Source organism: Hylobates moloch, unplaced genomic scaffold (genome assembly GCF_009828535.3).
Source record: "Hylobates moloch isolate HMO894 unplaced genomic scaffold, HMol_V3 SCAFFOLD_18, whole genome shotgun sequence".
Taxonomy (NCBI): Eukaryota; Metazoa; Chordata; class Mammalia; order Primates; family Hylobatidae; genus Hylobates; species Hylobates moloch.
Window position 1 is genome coordinate 72078213 of NW_026652293.1, and position 18282 is coordinate 72096494.

General features: G+C 37.8%; 1 protein-coding gene across 2 annotated transcripts in view; it reads left to right on the forward strand.

Annotated features, from left to right (window-relative positions):
- Positions 1 to 18282, forward strand: part of CHRM3 (cholinergic receptor muscarinic 3) — a 532687-nt gene that overhangs the window by 110313 nt on the left and 404092 nt on the right. The gene's annotated exons all lie outside the window — the stretch shown is intronic.

Sequence of the window (18282 nt, forward strand, 5' to 3'; positions counted from 1 at the left end):
AGTTTTATGTTTAGTTAGTAGGCTCTGACTGAGCAGAAAATTAAAATCCCCTACTTGGAACTACATATAAGGAAGAATGAGAATTCAGACCCTAAGCATTATTGATGCTCAGTTGAAGGCAGCTTGTCAAAGCAGTGCTTTTTATTAATGCCCAATAGTTCTTAAATACAAACTGTATACAAATGATAAAACTATACTCCTGCGCAGTTGAACCTGATGCAGGAAAGGCAGGTCTCAAAATTGGGGCTTAGCCCAGGAGGGTTCTTGGCTTTACACAGGAAAGAATTCACAAGGAAAGAATTCAAGGGTGAGCCAGTAATATGAGACAGCAATCTTTTATTGAACATTACTACTCCTTGCAGAGCAGGGCTAACTCACAGGCAATGTGCCCAGATTTGGTAATGTATGGGCTCTTGGCAACTGTATTTATACTTACTTATATTTGCTTTTAATTACATGTAAATTAGGAGGCAGGTTTAATTCAAATTGAGGGATGCGTTATTTAGAACTTTCTAGGAAAGAAGCGGAAACTTCTGGGTCATGGCTGTGGAATGGGGTGATAATTTCCTGGTTGTTGCTATGGCATTTGTAAACTGCCATGATGCTGGTGGGAATGTCTTATGCTAAAGAGCAACGAGAGCAGCTAGAGATGGCTTTCATTGCCATCTGCTGGTTCCTGCCAATTTGATTTCTTCACCTCATTTCCTAGGGACCAAATCCTGTTTTGGTCAGCAGGGTTGTGACCAAAAAACAAATCCTACCAATCTCCTACCTCAAATCCACACTATGTGCACTTGAGTAGACAACTTAATATTGAATATATGTGCAAAGATACATACATAAAAAGCACCTAAACAACTTACCAAAAATGTGTATATAGTTCAGACTTTTTTTTTTTTTTACACATGGCTTGCTTTTATTTTCTATTTATTTTTTATGTTCCAGAATAGATGTGCAGGATGTGCAGGTCTATTGCATAGTTGAATACATGCCCTGGTGGTTTGCTGCGCCTATCAACCCATCATCTAGGTATTAAGCCCAGCATGCATTAGTTCTTTTCCCTAATGCTCTCCCCAACCCAGCCTTCCCCGATAGGCCCCAGTGTGTGATGTTCCCCTCCCCGTGTCCATGTGTTCTCATTGTTCAGCTCCCACTTACAAGTGAGAACATGTAGTGTTTGATTTTCTGTTCCTGCATTAGTTTGCTAAGGATAATGGCTTCCAGCTTCATCCATGTCCCTGAAAAGGACATGACCTCATTTCTTTTTATGGCTGCATAGTATTCCATGGTGTATATACTTCATCTCTTTCTCCCTCTAGAGAATCATTCTTCCATAAGAAAAAAATGATATATTTGTCCTGGTTCCTTTGGGTCTTCCTTTCCAGTCATCCTTGTATTGAAGAATTCTTTAACATTTTTCAGCACTCCATTGTATATTTCTGACTGTACTAAGACAGTCCCTTCCTCATATCCCAGCTTTTATTCCAATGGAAAACGAAATTCTTGAACTCTATGCTTACAATTTTTCAAAATTCACGTATTAGGTACAGGGTTCAAGTATTTGGTTGCTTCAAATATTGTAATTGTTTCCATCAGTTGTGAAACCCACAAAAAGGAGGGTCACACCAATATCCTTAGGATTGAGGTCATTGAAATCCATGTAGGTGTTTGGGTCTTCCCCACATTAAAGCACCAACTGTTAGGCAAAAAGCCAATGTCAAAAGAGCAGGCCAGCACGTGGACCTCTTGCTTTATCTGTCTTCCCTCTAATTAGCTTTCCTTTTAGCCTGCAATCCTTCCCTCCACTCCTTCAAGTGCAAATTCAGCTACCTCTTCTTTGAGCCACTCTCTCAGTTCAAGCCCTAAAATGCTTCTGTTTACTTCTCCTGACCTATACTGCAGTGGAATTTACGCTCTCTGAGGTTACAGTGGAATGGAGATTGGGTATGGCTTAAGCACAGATAGTTCACATTTGAGAGCCAGCCTTCCTCTCTTTGAACAGGGTCCTGCTCCTCACCAGCTGTGAGATCTCACCCTAGTTACTTAAACAGTCAGCTTTGCTTTCCTCTTATAGAATGGGGATGGTAGTAACAATTGCTATTGTGAGGAAGAAGTCATCAAATCCCTATAAAGTTACCAGCGTTTAGTAAGCACTCAATAGATATTAGTTATTATTACTGTTATTGTTCATTCCTCCACACGCCATCTTGATTTTCTCTCTTCTATTCAAAGGCAAGCATACTCTCTTCTAGAATTCATTTTATATTTCCTTCTCCCTACTTTTAGCAGCCTATAAAGTAACTAGAATTACAAAGGCAAAGGGGGAGAAAGCATACCTACTATCACTGGGAGGCCAGAGGGACCAGGAATTCTGTAGCAATTTCTCTGTTCCTGGTATCTAAAGTTTAAGTCTGTGCTATGTTGAAACCTGAGGACAGTCAGTCTCTTTCATTGGTTTATCTAAAATAATACTTTTACTACGCCTTATTGGCTGATGTCTCTCTATTTATTTATTTTTTTCTTGAACATATAGATGCAGAAATGATTGAGGGGGCAAACCAGATGAAAATGGCATAATGGTATCATCTGAGTATATTCTGGTAGGAACTGGCCACTGGATGGATATTATGAACCCCATTTTACATGCAAAAAATCAAGAGTTGGAGAGGCTAAACCAATCGCCTCTGTAAAATTCCACTCCTATACTTGCCAGTTTTATGAGTTTATTTAATCTCTCTAATCCCAAGTTTCCTCATTTGTTAAATATATATAATACCTATCTTGCAGATTATTTTAGACTGAAGAAGATAATTGTGCAATAACTGATATAATATCTATCATCTACCTATTTATACAGGAAATATCTAGTGTATGCTCGTAATTCTAGTGTGTGTGTGTGTGTGTGTGTGTGTGTGTAATTATGTATATTATATGGTTGTATCTCCAATGACAACCTTTGTCTCATTCATCTCCAGATTATACCAGGAACTAATCTTAGGCAATTTCTTGTACTGATATCTTGTACTTCTCCAACATGGATGATATATTTTGAACATAACTTTATACAAGTTTAATGTGTATTCCATATGTATACAGTCTGAAGGTTTTTAAAAAGAATTTTGTTGTTTTTAACTTTCTGCAGTCAGGATCCTGTTTGGTTGCATCTATGATGTTCTCTGCTGAGGAGAGCTGCTACCAAATGCATTTCCCTACCTCAACAATTGCCTTTGGAAGTCTCACTTTCCCAGCCAGTCCCTTATGTGTATATGCATACACAGATGCTAAACTAGACCTCTTATACTTATAGTAAGAAGTATTTTAGGTTGGATGCATGGTAAATTAACTAGACAGACCCAGAAAATACAGTTGCATTGATATTCCCAAGTAGGATCTATTGAAAACAGTAACCAGAACTATGTTTCTGGAGAGTAAATTTAGAGAGACATGTTATTTTAAGGAATGCCAAAGAGGTACAGCATTTTTGGAAGATCGTTGCTGGTAGATGGTAAAGATCAGCATGGCCTTTCTTTTTATCATTTGGGTTAGGCATCCCACATCCCGATTTTGAAATTACCTTCATTTTATTCAGTGCTCTTCAGAGACTGTAAAAAGATTGATTAATATTCATTCAAGCTTAATTGGCTTTGGAAAGAAAAAGTAAATAAGTACATTAGTAAGCAATTTTTCATGAAGAGTAATAATGGCAGAGGGTGATGGGGCAGCACAGCGCCAGAGATTGGGGGTCACTGAGCCCTATACCACACTGAGGATGTATGTTTCATGTCTCTCTTTGTGCTTCTTTCATGTTCTCACTGTTTTGCTGGCTCATGAGCAATCTATTTCCCCAGTATGTTACTTGGATGAAGTAGAAGTAGATCATACTATCTGTTCCAAGGTCTTCCTTTCCTTGTCTACAAGTTACTCTCTTGAAAGAATAACGAAAAGTTGAGAGATCTGTACTCACTTTTTATGCTTTCTTTTCTTTCCCACCTCCTCTCTATTTCACAGAGGTGATAAAAGAGAGGTAAAATGAAGTATAAAGTCAGGGCAGACTAACAGTGGTGAAACCTGGTAAGGAATGAGGCCATTGCCAATACCTTGAGAAGATCAGAAGGAGAAACTGAGTATAAGTGACGTGAAAATTATTTAAAACAATTAAGACAGTACAGGCAGCAACAAATCCTAGTGGACATGGCTAGGGGGCAGGGATCTGCCATGTCACTCATTAGATCTCCAGGGGGAAAGTTATACAGTGTCTCAAGATATGAACCAGGGCACCTGGGCAGCAAGAGAACAATTATGAAACCTGAGCAAATCAGCAGCTATTTATTAACCAATATAAACCCTTAAAATAATAATAACAATAACTTACTAACAATAATTTACCAGTTGGTATGGCTAGACCCATGTATGACAACTGAATGTCAGCCCTAGAGCTGCAAATGGAGCCACACTGAGGTCCTAGTAGTGGGAACTGACAGTCAAGACAGATATTGAGCATTACCAATTTTAGGAATTATATATTTGCTTTATTCAACTTTTTGTTAATCCTATATAAGTACATATCAAGGCATTTTCCTGGTGGAACTATAACAAAATCTTGCAAGTTTGTTACTGTGAATAATAATTCAATATGTGAAGATGTCTGTGATTGAGAGGTTTTAAAATACCTACCATATTGAATATGAATGTTACTCACGTGCACTCTTGGGTGTTATGATCACTGTATTTATTTTTAAAGTAACCTAGTAATTGCAAAAATAGCTTGCAAAGATGGTTTATTTCATAAAAAGTAAATTCTATTTCAATAAAATTAAATTTCTGGATAATGAACCCTACATCTTTTTGCGTGTGTGTAATCTAAGTGTTCTAAAGGGCAGTTGGATCTACAGAAGACCACAACTTTGCTTTATTAATAAGCAAAATAGGGAACATAAACCATAAGTATAGACTTTCTGAGAGCTTAGCAGAAAACTCTCTCTCTTACTGATTAATAAATTGTTCATCAATGCTGTGGTAGACATTACTTTAATATCATGAACTGGAATGTAGGTGTCTGGCAAAGCCTGATAGACTTTTGTGTATAAATGAATTTTTAAGACTTTTGTTTAAAATGTATCGTTTCTCCCTTATTCTTTTATGGAATAGTTAGCTAATAAAACTTTAATAAATGAGTACTAGATTCTGGGCATTTGCAAGTTACTATGCGGTTATACATCTGACCTACTTTGTTTGATCTTCACCTCCTTTATAGTATGCTATAACTGTTTTATTTAGCATGCTTCCTTTTTATTTAGCGTGCTTCCTTATATGTAGGTCCTCCTTTCCTAGTAAATTAAAGACACTTGCAGTCAGGAACCTCAATTTTTATAATCTTGTTAGTGTTGAGCAATGTGGAAGATGCTTGAGAACTGTTTGAATTGAATTTCATTCAAGGCTGGTATCTTTCAGCTTTGAAAGGTAGAAGTGCATATTGGTAAGTTACTAGAAATAAAGGGTAAATTTCTTCAACTTGATAAGTTATTTCTGATGGTTTCATGATTTAGAAGGGATTTGGCTTCTGGATTTAGGAGATCATTCGGTGCTATTTCATGCCTTTAAGGAGGTACAGAGAAAGGAATGTTATTCAGCCTGGGAGAATATTTCCAACAGGAGGGTCAGAACTGATCTTTCACAGGAGACAGTATTTGAAAATAGGTGTAAAAAGATATTTCAGGCAGAGGGAGGAGCTATTTATGACCTTATTAATTCAGTAAGCACATATTGAACACTTACTGTATGTTAGGCAAAGAAAAGACTGTTGAGATAAGCAAGGATACAAGAAGTAGTTTTAAATAGCTTGGAGGTTGGGGTTAAACTTGGAAAGGTTGACTGGCACTTGATTGTTCAAGGCCCAGTAAAAGATTATATTTTCGAATATTTTCTAAAGAGAGATTCAACAATGTTTCTCATCCCATGTGCTCTTCTTGAACTTGGTGCCACCACCACAACCATCAGGAGGTAGAAAGCCGCAAAAAGATCTTCACTTAGGCACATTGTCATCAGGTTATCCAAAGTTAAGACGAAGGAAAGTATGTTAAGAGCTGTGAAATAGAAGCACCAGGTAACCTGTAAAGGAAAGTAAAGGAAAACCTATCAGATTAACAGCAGATTTATCAGCAGAAACCCTACAAGCTAGAAGGGATTGGGGCCCTATCTTCAGCCTCCTCAAACAAAACAATTATCAGCCAAGAATTTTGTATCCAGCAAAACTAATAATCATATATGAAGGAAAGATACAGTCTTTTTCAGACAAACCAGTGCTGAGAGAATTTGCGACTATCAAGCCACCACTACAAGAACTGCTAAAAGGAGCTCTAAATCTTGAAACAAATCCTGGAAACATATCAAAACAGAACCTCTTTAAAGCATAAATGGCTGTGGGTTTGTCATAGATAGCTTTTATTATTTTGAGAAATGTCCCATCAATACCTAATTTATTGAGAGTTTTTAGCATGAAGCGTTGTTGAATTTTGTCAAAGGCCTTTTCTGTGACACGTATGTTTATTGCGGCACTATTCACAATAGCAAAAACTTGGAACCAACCCAAATGTCCAACAATGATAGACTGGATTAAGAAAATGTGGCACATATACACCATGGAATACTATGCAGCCATAAAAAGGATGAGTTCATGTCCTTTGCAGGGACATGGATGAAGTTGGAAATCATCATTCTCAGCAAACTAACACAGGAACAGAAAACCAAACACTGCATGTTCTCACTCATAGGTGGAATTGAACAATGAGAAGACTTGGACACAGGAAGGGGAACATCACATACCGGGGCCTGTTATGGGGTGGGGGTAGGGGGGAGGGATAGCATTAGGAGATATACCTAATGTTAAATGACGAGTTAATGGGTGCAGCATACCAACATGGCACATGTATACATGTGTAACAAACCTGTACGTTGTGCACATGTAACCTAAAACTTAAAGTATAATTAAAAAAAATAAATAAAGTAATTAAATCCCGAAAAAAAAGCATAAATGACACAGAACCTATAAAACAAAAATACATGTTAAAAAGAAAAAAACCACAAACAACAACAACAACAACAAAGTACACAGACAACAAAAAGCATGATGAATGCAATAGTACATCACATTTCAGTACTAACCTTGAATGTACGTGGCCTAAATGCTTCACTTAAAAGATACAGAAACACAGAATGGACAAGAACTCACCAACCATCTACTGCCTTTAGGAGATTCACCTAACATACAAGGACTAGCAGAAACTTAACGTAAAAGGGTGGAAAAGGCATTTCATGCAAATGGACATGAAAAGCGGGCAGGGGTAGCTATTCTTATTTCAGACAAAACAAATGTTAAAGTAACAGCAGTTAAAAGAGACAAAGAGGTACATTATATAATGGTAAAAGACCTTGTGCAACAGGCAAATACCACCATCCTAAACATATGTGCACCTAACACTGGAGGTCTCAAATTTATAAAACAATTACTAATAGACTTAAGAAATGAAATACACAGCAACACAGTAATAGTGGGGAAGTTCAATACTCCACTGACAGCCCTAGACAGGTCATTAAGACAGAAAGTCAACAAAGAAACAATGGATTTAAACTATAGCTTGGAACAAATGGACTTAACAGATATATACAGAACATTTTATCCAACAACCGCAGAATACACATCCTATTCAACAGCACATGGAACTTTCCTAAAGATAGACCATATGATAGGCTATAAAACTAGCCTCAATAAATCTAAGAATATTGAAATTATATCAAGCACTCTCTCAGACCACAGTGGAATAAAACTGGAAATCAACTCCAAAAGGAACTTTCAAAACAATGCAAATATATGGAAATTAACCTGCTCCTGAATAAGCACTGGATCAAAACCAAAATCAAGATGGAAATTAAAAAATTCTTTGAACTGGGCTGGGCGTGGTGGCTCACGCCTGTAATCTCAGCACTTTGGGAGGCTGAGGTGGGCAGATCACGAGGTCAGGAGACCAAGACCATTCTGGCTAACACGCTGAAACCCTGTCTCTACTAAAAAATACAAAAAAATTTAGCTGGGTGTGGTGGTGGGCGTCTGTAGTCCCAGCTACTCAGGAGGCTGAGGCAGAATGGTGTGAACCCAGGAGGTGGAGCTTGCAGTGAGCTGAGGTCGCGCCACTGCACTCCAGCCTGGGCGACAGAGCAAGACTCTGTCTCAAAAAAAAAAATATTATTTAAACTGAATGACAGTAATGACATAACCTATCAAAACCTCTGGGATACAGCAAAGGTGGTGCTAAGAGGAAAGTTCACAACCCTAAATGCTTACTTCAGAAAGACTGACAGAGCATGAACTGACATTCTAAGGACACAGCTCAGATAACTATAGAAACAAGAACAAACCAAACCAGCAGAAGAAAGGAAATAACCAAGATCAGAGCAGAACTAAATGAAATTGAAACAAGCAAACAAGAAAAATACAAAAGATACATGAAACAAAATGCGATTCTTTGAAAAGATAAATAAAATTGATAGACCATTATCAAGATTAACCAAGAAAAGAAGACAGAAATTCAAAATAACTTTAAGAAATGAAATGGGAAATATTAGAACTGACACCACAGAAATACAAAAGATCAATCAAGGCTACTATGAACACCTTTATGCACATAAACAAGAAAACCTAGAGGAGATGGATAAATTCCTGGAAGAATACAACCCTCCTAGCTTAATTCAGGAAGAATTAGATACTCTGAACAGACCAATAACAAGCAGTGAGATTGAAATGGTAATTTAAAAATTACCAACAAAAAAAAAAAAGTCCAGGACCAGATGGATTCACTGCAGAATTCTACCACACATTCAAAGAAGAATTGGTACCAATCCTTTTGACACTGTTCCACAAGACAGAGAAAGAAGGAACCCTCCCTAATTCATTCTATGAAGCCAGTATCACCCTAATACCAAAACCAAGAAAGGACATAACCAAAAAAGAAAACTACAGACCAATATCCTTGATGAATGTAGATGCTAAAATCCTTAACAAAATACTAGCTAACCAAATCCAATAGCATATCTAAAAGATAATCCACCATAATCAAGTGGGTTTAACATACACAAGTCAATAAATGTGATATACCACATAAACAGAATTAAAAACAAAAATCACATGATCATCTCAATAGTTGCAGAAAAAGCATTTGACAAAATCCAGAATCCCTTTATGATTAAAACTCTCAGCAAAATCAGCATACAAGGGATATACCTCAGTGTAATAAAAGCCATCTATGACAAACCCACAGCCAACATAATACTGAATGGGAAACAGTTGAAAGCATTCCCTCTGAAAACTGGAACAAGACAAGGATGCCCACTCTCACCACTCCTCTTCAACATAGTACTGGAAGTCCTAGCCAGAGCAATCAGACAAGAAAAAGAAATAAAGGGCATCCAAAATGGTAAAGAGGAAGTCAAACTGTCACTGTTTGTTGATGATATGACCGTTTACCTTGAAAACCCTAAAGACTCCTCCAGAAAGATCCTAGAACCGATAAAAGAACTTGGCAAAGTTTCTGAATAAAAGATTAATGTACACAAATCAGTAATTTTTCTGTACATCAACAGCGACCAAGCAGAGAGTCAAATCAAGAACTCAATCCCTTTTACAGTAGCTGCAAAAAAATAAAATCAAATACTTAGGAATATACCTAACCAAGGAGGTGAAAGACCTCTACAAGGAAAACTACAAAACACTGCTGAAAGAAATCATAGATGACATAAATGGAAACACATCTCATGCTCATGGATGGCTGGAATCAATATTGTGAAAGCGACCATACTGCCAAAAGCAGTCTACAAGTTCAATGCAATCCCCATCGAAATACCACCATCATTCTTCACAGAATTAGAAAAAAAAATTCTAAAAATAATATGAAACAAAACAAAACAAAACAAAACAAAAGGCCTGCATAGCCAAAGAAATACTAAGCAAAAAGAACAAATCTGGAGACATCACACTACCTGATTTCAAACTATACTATAAAGCCATAGTCACCAAAACAGCATCGTACTGGTATAAAAATAGGCACATAGACCAAAGGAACAGAATAGAGAACCCAGAAATGAACCCAAACACTTACAGCCAACTGATCTTTGACAAAGCAAACAAAAACATAAATCGGGGAAAGGACACCCTTTTGAACAAATGCTGCTGGGATAATTGGCTAGCCACATGTAGGAGAATGAAACTGGATCCTCATCTCTCACCTTATAAAAAAATCAACTCAAAATGGATTAAGTACTTAAATCTAATACCTGAAACTATAAAATATCTAGAAGATAACATTAGAAAAATCCTTCTAGACATTGGCTTAGGCAAGGATTTTATGGCCAAGAATCCAAAAGCTAATTCAATAAAAACAAAAAATATTCGGGACTTAATTAAACTAAAGAGCTGTTGCACAGCAAAAGCTTTGTCAGCAGAGTAAACAGACAATCCACAGTGTGGGAGAAAATCTTTGTAATCTATACATCTGACAAAGGACTAATATCCAGAATCTACAACAAACTCAAACAAATCAGTAAGAATAAAACAAACAAACAATCCCATAAAAAAGGGAATAAGCAATTCTCAAAACAAGATATACAGATGACCAACAAACATATGAAAAATACTCAATGTCACTAATGATCAAGGAACTGCAAATCAAAACCACAATGTGATACCACCTTACTCCTGCAAGAATGGTCATAATAAAAAAATCAAAAAACAGTAGATGTTGGCACGGATGTGGTGAACAGGGAACACTTCTACACTTCTGGTGGGAATGTAAACTAGTACAACCACTATGGAAAACAGTGTGGAGATTCCTTAAAGAACTACAAGTAGAACTCTCATTTGATCCAGCAATGCCACTAGTGGGTAACTATCCAGAGAAAAAGAAGTCATAATATGAAAGAGATACTTGCACACACGTTTATAGCAGCACAATTTGCACCTGCAAAATTGTGGGACCAACCCAAATGCCCATCAATCAATGAGTTTATAAAGAAACTATGGTATATTTATATGATGTAATACTACTCAGCCATAAAAAGGAATGAATTAACAGCATTTGCAGCGACCTGGATGAGATTAGAGACTATTATTCTAAGTGAAGTAACTCAGGAATGGAAAACCAAACATCATATGTTCTCATTCATATGTAGGAGCTAAGCTATGAGGAAGCAAAGGCATAAGAATGATACAATGGACTTTGGGGACTTGGGGGGAAGGGTAGGAAGGGAGCAAGGGATAAAAGACTACAAATATGGTGCAGTGTATACTGTTCGGGTGATGGGTACACCAAAATCTCAGAAATCACCACTAAAGAACTTACTCATGTAACCAAATACCACCTGTACCTCAATAACTTATGGAAAAAACATTAACAGTTTAATAAGAACTAAAAACCTAACTCTTTATCAGTTCTGTATTTTGAGAAAATTACTGATTTCTTTGCCTTTGTTTCTTCAGCTTTAAAATTAGGGCTCATATAAGTACTTGCCTCTTAGAGCTGTGAGAACTGAGTGGAATTAAGGTGTAGAGGAATGCTTGAGACATATTGTTCAGTAACTGTTTGCTGGGATGAGGATGATGATGATGATGATGATGATGATGATGATGATGATGATTGATTGATATGGTTTGGCTTTGTCCCCACCCAGATCTCATCTTGAATTCCCACATGTTGTGAGGGGGACCTGGCGGGAGGTAATTGAATCACTGGGGCAGGTCTTTCCCGTGCTGTTCTTGTGATAGTGAATAAGTCTCATCAGATCTGATGGTTACATAAAAACAGAAGTTTCCCTGCACAAGCTCTCTTCTCTTGTCTGCTGCCATGTGAGACATGCCTTTCACCTTCTGCCATGATTGTGATTCCTTTCCCACCAACATGGAACTGTAAGTCCAATAAACCTCTTTCTTTTGTAAATGGCCCAGTCTCAGATGTGTCTTTATCAACTGCATCAAAATGGACCAATACAGTAAATTGGTAGGAGTAGAGTGGGGCACTGCTGTAGATACTCAAAAATATGGAAGTTACTTTGGAACTGGGTAACAGGCAGATGTTGTAAGAGTTTGGAGGGCTCAGAAGAAGACAGGAAAATGTGGGAAAGTTTGGAACTTCCTAGAGACTTGCTGAATGGCTTTGCCCAAAATGTTGATAGCAGTATAGACAACAAGGTCCAGGCTGAGGTGGTCTCAGATGGAGATGAGGAACTTCTTGGGAACTAGAGCAAAGGTGACTCTTGTTATGTTTTGGCAAAGAGATTGGCGGCATTTTTCCCCATCCTAGAGATTTGTGGAACTTTGAACTTGAGAGGTATGTAAGGTATCTGGTGGAAGACATTTATAAGCAGCAAAGAATTCAAGATGTGACTTGGGTGCTGTTAAAGGCATTCAGTTTTATAAAAGAAACAGAGCATAAAAGTTTGGAAAATCTGCAGCCTGACAATGAGATAGAAAAAAAATCCCATTTTCTGAGGAGAAATTCAAGCCAGCTCCAGAAATTTGCATAAGTAATGAGGAGTCCAGTGTTAATCCTCAAGATGATGGGGAAAATGTCTCCAGGGCATGTCAGAGGTCTTTACAGCAGGCCCTCCCATCACAAGCCCAGAGGCATAGGAGGAAAAGATGGTTTCATGGGCTGGACATGCTCTGTGCAGCCTAGGGACTTGGTACCCTGTGTTCTAGCCACTCCAGCCATGGCTAAAAGAGCCAAGGTACAGCTCAGGCTGTTGTTTTAGAGGGTAGAAGCCCTAAGTCTTGACAGCTTCCACGTGGTGTTGAGCCTGTGTGTGCATGGAAGTCAATAATGGAGGTTTGGGAACTTCTGCCTCGAGTTCAGAGAATGTATGGAAATGCCTGGATGCCCAGGCAGAAGTTTACTGCAGGGGTGGTGCCCTCATGGACAACTTCTGCTAGGGCAGTGCAGAAGTGAAATATGGGGTCAGAGCCCCCACACAGAGTCCCTACTGGGGCACTGCCTAATGGAGCTGTGAGAAGAGGGCCATCGTCCTCCAGAACCCAGAGTGGTAGAACTACAGAAAACTTGCCCCAAGCACCTACGAAAGCCGCAGACACTCAATGCCAGCCCATGAAAGCAGGCAGGAGGGGGCTGTACCTTGCAAAGCCACAGGGGCAGAGCTGCCCAAGACCATGGGAACCCACCTCTTGCATCAGCATGACCCGGATGTGAGACATGGAGTCAAAGGAGGTCATTTTGGAGTTTTAAGATTAGACTGCCCTGTTGGATTTTGGACTTGCTTGGGGCCTGTACCCCCTTTGTTTTGGCCAATTTCTCCCATTTGGAATGGTTGTATTTACCCAATGCTTGTGTCTCCATTGTTTCTAGGAAGTAAATAACTTCCTTTTGATTTTACAGTCTCATAAGCAGAAGGGACTTGCCTTGTTTTTGATGGGACATTGGACTGTGGACTTTTGAGTTAATGATGAAATGAGTTAAGACTTTGGGGGACTGTTCAGAAGGCATGATTGGTTTCAAAATGTGAGGACATGAGATTTGTGAAGGGCCAGGTGTGGAATGATATGGTTTGGCTATGCCCCTACCCAAATCTCATCTTGAATTCCCACGTGTTGTGGGAGGGAGGGACACAGTGGGAGGTAATTGAATCACTGGGGGCAGGTCTTTCCCATGCTGTTCTCGTGATAGAGAACAAGTCTCATGAGATCTGATGGTTATATAAAAACAGGAGTTTCCCTGAACAAGCTCTCTTCTCTTGTCTGCCACCATGTGAGACATGCCTCCACCTTCTACCATGATTGTGAGTCTTCCATCCCCACCCACGTGGAACTGAAGTCCAATAAACTTACTTCTTTTGTAAATTGCCTCATCTCAGTTATGTCCTTAGCAGCAGCATGAAAATGGACTAATACAATGATGATGATTATATTCTTGATAATAACAGTGAAGGTGATGAAAACATAAAGATATCACCTTCATATGGGTTATGTGCCTACTGTGTTATATTTTCAATGATATGTTTATGGCCCTGTTTATGGGAATAGACTAAAACTCATGGAATTTAGGAAACTAGTCTCATTTATTTTTGTATATCAAGCAGAGCTGTGCTTGCTGGACTGTTAAAAGAATAGGCTGTTGAGTTAAAAAGTTAAAATCTGCTTTGGACTTGGGGGGCTTAGGGTGGAAGAGGGTATCCCTATAATTTATAAAGAAATTTCCAAAAATGTAAGCTTTGTGCTTATGAGAAAATCAGAGACTTAAATGATAATTGAAGTCACAATTGGAGAAAATCTCTGTGGTATAGGACTGATTAGAATACAAGGTAGAATGCAGTAATTATTTTAAGCACAGAGCTATGGAGCCTGAGGCAGAAAATATTAATTCTGACTGGGAAGACGGAGGAAGAGTTCACAGAGAAGGTGACACCAGACAAGCTTCTCCTTTAAATTTTGGAGTCTTTGGAAATGACTAGTAATTATATTCAAATTAATTTCCCAAAGAAAACAATTAAATTGGCTCTCCAAAGTTATTCTTCAGAGAAAAAAGAGGTGAAGCTATGCATTTTCCATTTAAGAAGAGTTACTAGCTGAATATAGGAGAACAATTATGAAGCTAGGTGGTTCTGTACAGTGAAATATGGGACCCCAAGCTCTATATTTCAGTATTTTCCAGAATTTGGGTAAATTATCATGAATGTCAGAAGTTCTCATTAAAATGTAAATAATATGTTTAAGCACCAGATTTGACCATAAAGGAATTCTTTGTGTTTTTCATTGAACTATATCACTACCTCTATTCTGGTCATGCTTTAATTATTTTTGGTTTTGTTATTTGCAATTTAATACTTGTAATATTCTTTTCTATGGTTTAAATTAAAAAGTGACTATATGTCTTTGGTCTTTAATCTCTTCCTCAACTCATGCATGTCTAGCTTCTACACTTATTTTTCTACTTCAAGCATAATCACCAATAAACTCCTATTTATAATTCCAGTGAGTACATTCTTACGAAATCAGCCCTAGAGCTTATTAGCAAAGTGCTTTTGACATGGTGGGTGTTCAACATATGATTATTGATTACGTGAGTCATGAATCAAATATCAAATTAGCTCTGTTCTAATCCTAGATCTATCTCTGACTAGTTATGTTGTTAAATGGGATACGTTACTCAGTCTTTCAATTTCAGTTTTTCATCTCTTTATGTATTCTTAGGCTTATGATTCAGCTGTGTATTGTGAGATGATAACTTGGAAAAAAAATAAAATAACTTTGCACAAATTGTAAGCAGTAGGGAAGACTAGAAGAAGCAGGAATTTATTTAGAAACAACTGTTCCAAATAAATATACTGGATACATAGCGAAAAGACTAGGTCTATGCCTCATCCTCTGTAAAATGCCTCCATCCTAACAGACTTTTATTGACTATCTTAGCCAGGTGTTACAGTGATAGGAATTTGTCACTTTATCTCAAACCACAAGGTCTTCAGAATCAAGAGCTAGTATTTTACTTTCTTGATTTAGCTAAACCATCCAGTGAAAATGTGCAGGGGAAGAGTGAATATATTTAGTTAATTTTATTTATTGAGAAGTATTTATTCTTGTTACCCTCCCTTCTGGGATATGTTACAGCAAGAACAGGTTTTTTTTTTTTTAAACTAATGAGTAATTACTGATCTTCTTATAGTCTTACAATTATTTAAATAAATGCTATCAATGAGAATACCCAATAATATGCTATTTCTGTTTATATAAAGAGGAAATTAACCTAGAATTTTTATCCAATGGCATCCATGCCTGTGACTCCAGGATAATCTGTATATAAAGTACTTGCAAATGTTTCCCTCAAGGTACAGCTGGAGTTGATTTCTGTGTGATAACCCCAGCCAAGAAGCTCACAAACTTCTGGAATCATGTGAAACCATGTATTAACATAGAAATGTTGATACTATACCTATGCAGCAGATTGGAACAGTTTTTAAGAAGGCAAGGTCTTCCAAACATTATTTATGATATTATAATGCCTATAGAATAATACTAAATGTTTTTCAATGTTTGGGACTAAATTTGGTACATAAAATAATAGGTGTCTTTTTAAGCATTAATTTTGCTTAAATATTGTGTACGCTGGGTTTTATTTTCTTAGTCAACAATTATCAAGTTTTAAGGGCCAGGTGTGTTGGCTCACGCCTGTAATCCTAGCACTTTGGGAAGCCGAAGTGGGCAGATCACCTGAGGTCAGGAGTTCGAGAGCAGCCTGGCCAACATGGGGAAACCCCGTCTCTACTAAAAAATACCAAAATTAACCAGGCATGGTGACACATGCCTGTAATGCCAGCTACTTGGGAGGCTGAGGCAGGAGAATCGCTTGAACCCGGGGGACGGAGGTTACAGTGGGCCGAGATCATGCCACTGCACTCCAGCCTGGGCAGCATAAGACTCTGTCACAAACAAACGAACAAACAAACAAACAAACAAGTTTTGAGAAGTAAAAACTATTTACCTTACCTTTGTGTAATAATTCCTGAGATATAAAAGAAGCTGTAGTTGACATTTAAGGTTGATTCTCCAGTATCTATCCTACTTCCAAATTATTAGTTTAAGCCAAACATCATACCCCATTTTCTCTACCAAATGTTGGTTTAGAACAGAGTATGTATGGTAGTCCAGGCCTATGAGACATAAGCCAGAATCAACTGGTACCTTCAACAGTGTTTTCTTGTTCAGTAGAAGGAGAATTAGGAAGACACTGTCTCCTCTTTTTCCTCTTGGGGTGAGGACATGAAAATGCTGTAGCCGTCTTGTGACCATCACAGAGAAGCTAATGGCACGACTAACAGATGGGGAGAACCTCTATCTTTAGTGGCATCATTCGATTGGAATGTACCTGGAACAGATACTAAACCCTCAGATTTTTTTTTTTTTTTTCGAGACAGAGTTTCGCTCTGGTTTCCTAGGTTGGAGTGCAGTTGTGCCATCTTGGGTCACCGCAACCTCTGCCTCCCCGGTTCAAGTGATTCTCCTGCCTCAGCCTCCCAACTAGCTGGGATTACAGACATGAGCCACCATGCCCAGCTAATTTTGTATTTTTATTGGAGATGTGGTTTCTTCATGTTGGTCAGGCTGGTCTTGAACTCCCGACCTCAGCTGATCCGCCAGCCTCAGCCTCCCAAAGTGCTGGGATTACAGGCGTCAACCACCGTGGCTGGCCCAGATTCTTATGATGTGAAATAATTTCAGCTAGACTGAATATGGTTTTGCCCTACCTGCAATTGAAAACCTCCTAATAAATGCAGAATAGATCATGAAACATTAAGGGCAAGATAGAATAGTTTAAAAGAACAAAATGAGACTACAGCAACGACAGAAATAGAATACTTAAGAGAGAAACACCTCTATAAGGGAAGTAGAAGGAACTATCCAAGGGTTAAAGAAAAGTACCACAGGCAAAGAATTGAAAAGCCTTCACTGCTAAGCAGCCTCATGTGTTCTTTGGTTCTGATTCATGTACATTAAGTCAAGGAATTGGGGAGAAGTATTAATCAAATTGATTGCATGTCATCTTATTTTATTAACAACTATGAAGACCAGCTAGAACCATGGAAATTACTTTCTAATACTACCAATAATTTGACAATTAACATGTAGAGTAAATAAGTCATCTGTAGCTATGCAGTACTGGTTATTGTTTTCAGTTTTCTTGTAGTTGTCATCTTGTAGTCCTATTTAAAACTAAAGCATTATAAAGCCGAGATTTATAATTCGCTGTTGCAGCTTTGTTACTATGTAACTGAAAGTAAATGTTCCTTTTCCCTCTGGTGAGATTAAGTTTTTAAAGGATTGAAAAACAAAAGTATCAAATGTGATTTCTGTGGTTATTTTTCTCCTTAAAAAGTAATTTTTGAAAAGATTAGATATGTCTCTTCCATTTTTGTCTTTACTTTGTGAAATGATTTCAACTATGAGGAATTTTAAAAATAAATTAGGCTCACTTGTTTGGGAGTGGGACAAAATTATATAAAGAGAAAGGTTTGGGGATGTTTTGCCAGAAATATAACAAATTAAACATTTATTTTAATTAAGTTTAATTATACGAAGTACAGATTAATACTTACTTTCAGATTTACTTCTTGATAGAAAGGAAACATGTTTCACGGGAAATTGAGATGAAAAGTGCAGAAGATAAAATCCTACCATTGTCAAATGAATAGATCTGGAAAGCAAAACAAGCTTTTTGTAAGGTGATAGAAATG